Here is a 6,974-nt window from a genome sequence, read left to right on the forward strand (position 1 = left end):
ACTTTGCTCAACTGCCGACTGTGATGAACCTAGCAGACAGGTTATCCCATAAAAGACCCGAATAACAGCGCCCCCATTCAGCAGGAAGCAGTTTGGAGAGAAAAACTGCGCCCATGTTCCCAAATATGGTTTATAAATGTTCTTTTACATTTAAAGGGGGATATGATATAGATATAAATAATTTGCATTGGTGTGGATTTGAAGGTCAATTTTGTTATATGTATATGCATATTACTAATCTTGATTAAGGTATTGTGATTGTATAGTTCATTTAAAAATGTAATGTATATAGGTTGTTAATGGATAATCATCAATAATTGTCAAGCTTTTAGTCATGTTAGTTAGATTTTCTAGATATATAGAGATATATTTCAGTTAGATAGGCATTCTTCATATCTTTCAAAGACTGCAGAATATGGCATTTAAATGTTTTAATAACTTAGGGCTTTTCATGACAATGAGACACGTCTGCTCCTGGAAGCACCAATCTACTTCAAGAGGAAGATGGGCATTGAAGAGGCTCCTTATGGAGTTTGATAGCCATTTGGGCATGAAACTGCTCATGCCTGGACTGTTGCATAAACTGGACACAAAGAACTCGCAGAAAAAGGACTGCTGAACTTGCCTAAAGGTGAGATGGTTTTTCAGGGTTCCTGACTCATGAAAGAGTCTGCGAGACATTCTGCAGGACACAACAAAAAGTGACTGAACTGTCTTTGGAATTTCCTGCTTGATGAAAATGTCTGCTGGATACTATGGGCCTGAAGGCTGAAGATGGATGCCCCAACGGTACAGAGGAATTTTGAGTGACTGTCCAGGCAGCGAAATGTCTCTGTCATTTCTAGAGTTTTGGATTTCTTGTTTACTTAGGTAATATTATATCCTTCTGGAGTCTTTGATGGAGTTGAAGAATAAATAGATAGTTATAGTTTTCCTTAGTTATGATAAAAGATAAAATAAATATAAATATTGTAACTGTCTATGTTAAAGTTAAAGCCTTTCTTTTTTGTTTAAACAAAAAAAGGGGAAATGATGGAGGAATTACTTTCATTTAATAAAGAAACTGCCTTGGCCCATTTATAGGCCAGCCCTTAGGTGGGTGGAGTAAACAGAACAGGATGCTGGGAGAAAGAAGCTGAGTCAGGGAGTCACCATGATTCTCCCACTCCAGACAGACGCAGGTTAAGATCCTCCCTGGTAAGCCAGCTCGTGGTACTACACAGAATATTAGAAATGGGTTAGATCAATATGTAAGAGCTAGCCAATAAGAGGCTGGAGCTAATGGGCCAGGCAGTGATTAAAAGAATACAGTTTCCGTGTAATTATTTCGGGGCATAAGCTAGCCATGTGGGCGGCCGGGTGCCGGGGACACAGCCACGCCGTTCATATTACAACATATGTCTTCTGAAAATATAGAGGCAATTTATGATGCTCTGTATATCCTATGTAAGAAGCTGTGACTGTATTTCACTATGAACTCAGAGTATCCATCAAAAGTTTATAACACAGCATAGCATTGGTAACATAATGCCTAAGCTGCCTCCCCACAGATGTGTTGACAATACATTCTCTGACACCTGACTTTTGAGGATATGACTCCAGGTTTGAGGACTGGACACAGGTGACACTCAACCATAGAAATGAATGTAATTTAAAGGTATACAAACATATGCTTTGGTAGTTAATATTTTTAGCTGTATACTTCTTGGTTTTCTATAATTATATACATTGAATTAGGAACAGTGGATATATTCCATGCAAAAGAATATATACAACATTATCTGGTGTTAACAATGACTCCCATGAAAAACCTATGTGTTTATCTATCAAAAGGTTTCTGCACAATCTGTTTTGTGGGGTATCTACATTGGAAATGGGAAGCCAAAAGATGCTCTATGACTGAGATACTGTGTTCATAACTTTAAATTTTCATTTATAGAAAAAATAATTTTTCTTAATCCTGTCAGTAAAAATTCAGAAAATACTATGCATGAGGAAACTGGTAATACATGTTCTCTTCTCTTATCTTAGAAGCAAATAAATAGAATTAAAGCATGGAGCACAATAACAACCTATAGACGCCAACTTACTTTTATGTTAGAATCAAATGGGGTATCCTAATGCCTCCAAGACCAACGATTACCTTTATAACAACATACAACTGGAAGTCTGTCAACCTACCTCTAAAGAAAGATCATAAAAGTAACCACATAAAACTACAGGTTGGCTTGGAGGACGAAACATGAATCATTAATGCTTATTAAACACTCTGTATTATAAATAACCTTGCTGAGGACAGGTTGTTGAAGCATAAACATTCAAAATAGTTTAGGAAAATATTGTTAGGGAACATCAAAATCATATTAAGACAAAGGCACCTGTGCCATAATAATGCAGCTACAATCTGTAGGTAAATCAATAAAATATATACTTGTCGAAGCCATTGGTATAATTTTCAAATTGTATCACCAAAATTGTTGATTTATTTAAAGGTCACAATGACATTTCTAATTCAGTTGACCTGTCATTATCTGGAACTGTCCAGAAGCAGTCCCCTTACTTTTGCAGTGTTCATTTCCCACTAAATCTCAGTTTATTGTTTCAAGCTAATCAGTTCTTGACAAATGTTGGAAAAAAATAAGATTTCTGTTATTAGAATGTATTAGTGTTCAATGAAAAGGAGGGAGCTTAACAGAGTGATACATGGTGTTATTCCAAGCACTAGGCAGCAGAAGAAGGTACTTGAGTTCTGCGCCAGCCTGGGGTACATAGTGAGACTGATTTAAAACATTAAAACAAAAAGAAATTGAAAAGGCAAATAAAAGTGGCTGAAAGGAAAAAGCACACAGAGGGGAAGAGATCAAGAAAGGAAGGGAGGGAGAGAGAGAGAGAGAGAGAGAGAGAGAGAGAGAGAGAGAGAGAGAGAGAGAGAGAGAGAGAGAATAAAGAACATGGAGCCTTGAAGCTTTAGGGAGAGTAGAAAATCCAATTTACATCTAATGACAAGATAGTGAGAAAACTTAATGAGATTACAGCAAAAATGTCATTCTGTCCTCATGATGCCAACTTCATTCTACTTTTACTAGATCACTCCAGCAACTTTAAGAACTAATAGGACTAGCCGGGCGGTGGTGGCGCACGCCCTTAATCCCAGCCCTCGGGAGGCAGAGGCAGGTGGATCTCTGTGAGTTCGAGACCAGCCTGGTCTACAAGAGCTAGTTCCAGGACAGGCTCCAAAACCACAGAGAAACCCTGTCTCGAAAAACCAAAAAAAAAAGAACTAATAGGACACATATTTGAGGACAGGAGCATTACCAAGCTCTTCAAGAGGCACAAAAAAAAAAAAAAAGCCCTCCAAAAGAGAGATAAACTCTGGAGAGGCATGGTCTTGGTGTATAGATTGTTCAAGAGATCAGAAGGGGATATTTTGAAAATCAAGCAAATTTTGAATGTTAACAGATACTCCTGAGGGAACTTAAATGTTTAAGACATTCCTAGGTTTTAGACTAAAGGAATAAAATGGATATAATTGTTGTAAGAAGAAGTGGGCAAACCCTGACAAGCCTAGCCCCCATGTTGCATATAATTAAATGAGAAAACACAGGGAAGTGTTATGGGTGGTATTCTGCCCCATATTTTCTGATCCTCTATTGAAGTCCTAACCACTGAACCCTTAAAATGCGACTGGCAGTGAAACTTGTAGTGATGTTACTAAATAAAAATGAAGCAATTATGTCATCCGCAATTCCAGGTGACTCTTGTTTTTTGTAAGTAGAAGAATCTGAGGACTCAGAGAGAAATACAGGGTAGCCATATGCAAAGGGCAAAGTCCATGTGGGGGCACACAGCACAAAGGTCAGCACCCACAAGCCACAGAAAAGGCCATTGAAGGGACTGAGCTTGTTGCATGTGCTAACCTTGCCCTGTATTATTTTGGAAGCCATGTTGAGTTACTATGAAAAAATAATAGGATAGAGAAACCTTAAAGCCTCTTGATGAGTTGCTAAAATTTACATATGTATTACAAAGCAAATGGAATACATGCTTAAGTGTGCAAATACACCCTAAATTTTCATATGCCTGCTACTGTTTATATCATTGTTTCAACCCTACTCTCCCTAATTGTCAGTCCCTCTCCTTAGTTCTTTCACAGCCTCTGTTTTAGTTGTATTTGGTGGACTCATGAGTAATACTTTGTACTGATCTTTTAGACACGGTTGACACAGGAGAAGGTCAGGAAAAGGCCAAAGCTGAGTGATTTCTGGCAGAATCAATGTCTCTGTTCCACGGCCAATCCAAGAGTTCAAGCTCTCAGCCTGGCTGGCTCTGACTCCTATTCCTACGCCTTGACCTTCCTTTCCAACCTAAACGTCTGCCATCAGCCACCTCAGCAGGACACTCTTCTGTCATGTTCTCTTTTAAGATAGGATCTGAGGAACCCAAGAGCTGTCATGGCACTAAGTCGAAGGGTCTACCAGGATGAAGCAAAGAGGCAACATTATCCATTTCATATAATTAGTGAAAAATCACCAAGTGCTAATAGAGTCTCACTTCAGAATATATCGGTGACCATGCCAGAATGTTCTGGTAAGGTTCATGAGACTTGTTATTTATTGTAAGCAAAATTGCTGTGAGACCCTTACTATATTAGTCATACACCCCTGTATATAGGGGCTAAAAAGAAACTCTTTTGCCTTGGACAGGTCCCATTATCAACAGTTGATGCTGCTGCTGACAAGATTTCTAGTGACCTCGTCTACTCTGGCTTACCTCTTACCAAACTGTCAGATAAATTAACATTTATATAAATCCCATGTGAGTATAAAATGATAGGAAGAAGCTACTTGAGGCCTTCAATGAGGAGAAAAGATAGTTGCTGAGATTTAATCATTAAATATGATAAAATAAACAGTAAGTTAAAGGACAGGAAGCAATGCACATATTCAAAAAGCCCTACTGTAAGTGAAATGTCTTGCTACCAAATATTTTAAAATCAAAATTTAAATGAGCTAGTGAAGAATAGATTCTCGAATTTAAATTTTCAAGTTTAAATGTTTATTTAAATGATTGAATAGATTACTTCATTCAAAAAACAGAATAAAAGCCAAATAGACATTATAAATAAACAAGGGAATAATGAATTAAAATGTAATCTACTCCATGGACACAAGAAACACATGTGGTATACATATAAACATGTAGGCAAAATACTCATACATATAAATTTCAATAAATAAATCTAAGAAAAATCAAAATTATTTTAATACATTTTTGTCTAGGAATTTTTCATTTCCCCTATTGAGTCTCTTATAAGATTTTAACATTGTTTTAAGAAGTGAAATTTTTTTATTCAAGCAAGGCATAAAACATGTTCTATATGTGTATGGCATAAGTGTGTGTATTCATTTGTTATTAGTGCTCTGAGGCCATCTTGCTTTATAGTTAGTATTATTCCTGCAGAGTCAACAGAACACCTGTGCTGCATTATTTGCAAGGAAATAATTCTTCATCCAGTAGCTAAAACATGAAATAATAAAAGTGAAGTTCTTACTGGATACAATCTACAGTCCAGGCTTGACCTTTTCTTATGTATTTTGATTTATTTCAAAATAAGAGTAAATGTAGTTTTTTCTAATATTTATGTATATGATTGTAGGCATGTTTAAGTAGCATTGTGTATACATAATACTTTTTTATTTTGGAGCAATTTATCTCTTCCTATGAAGACTAGACAGTCAGATCTTATATTTTCTGAAATGATTGAGCAGAACAAGATTGATTTAGAAGACTGCCAATATCATGGTATCTCAGAATGTAATATTTTTCTCATCTGAAAATGAATGACCCTTTGAAGTGATTGGATATTGGATGCCTTGTACAATTTTTTAGAAAATAAAATAAGAACCTAAGTTTTTAAGGAAAAGTGTACATTATAACAAACCAGTAGAGAGTAGGGATGAATGAGTATCAGAATATTATAAAGGTAGTTCCCTTTGTTGTAAGCCAGCCCAAGAAAAAAATTATCTCTGATTATAAGTGACATATACATGACAAGGTACAAAGCAACTAAGATTCTGGGTGAGGCAATTGGATACCTTATTCATTTGGATAACCAGAGCTAAACAGTGTTTAGTGTTAGTGATTAACAAACAAGCAAAATAACAATTTTTTCAAAGATAAAAGGCTCAAATTCAACCTCCAGAAACATTATAGAAAATGAGCAGGAACCAAATTCTGAGAGATATGAAAAAGCATATATGATCAAAAATATGAGTCTATATTCCTGTTCTGTAGAATCCAATAGTGTATTCTATAGCTGTGTTAGTTTTAATAACTTAAAAGAATACTAATGTAATCAGAGTGTTTTAGGCAACACATTCCTTCAGTAGTAAATCTTTCATTACTAAGAACAATTCAAAGACTCCTAGGCAATCTTCTGGGCCATAGTTGGCTGAGGCAGAGAATATTGTTTCATAACAGACTACAGAGTCAAGAAAACATGTCTTCTATACCACAAAAACCATAGTTGAGTTTTATACACATGGGGATATATAAAGCATGACTGCTAAACTTTGAGTAATAATACTAACCCCCAAATATGAATCTTCTCATTTTTTTTTTTAAATTTTCGAGACAGGGTTTCTCCGTAGCTTTTTGGTTCCTGTCCTGGAACTAGCTCTTGTAGACCAGGTTGGCCTCGAACTCACAGAGATCCACCTGCCTCTGCCTCCCGAGTGCTGGGTTAAAGGCGTGCACCACCACCACCCGGCAATCTTCTCATTTTTTGATAAAAGGATTAATGACAACAAACATGAACACATGGGCACATACTTTCGTCTCACCTCTATGATCGGCAGTATTTACAATTTGCTAAACAGAATGAAATTCACATAGGGATGGAAATATTTGAGTACCTAGATTGATTGTGTGATATTGTTCCCTGAAAACTCTGCCAAAGTTCCACTCCCCAGCAC

Source organism: Chionomys nivalis, chromosome 1, assembly GCF_950005125.1.
Source record: "Chionomys nivalis chromosome 1, mChiNiv1.1, whole genome shotgun sequence".
NCBI classification, from domain to species: domain Eukaryota; kingdom Metazoa; phylum Chordata; class Mammalia; order Rodentia; family Cricetidae; genus Chionomys; species Chionomys nivalis.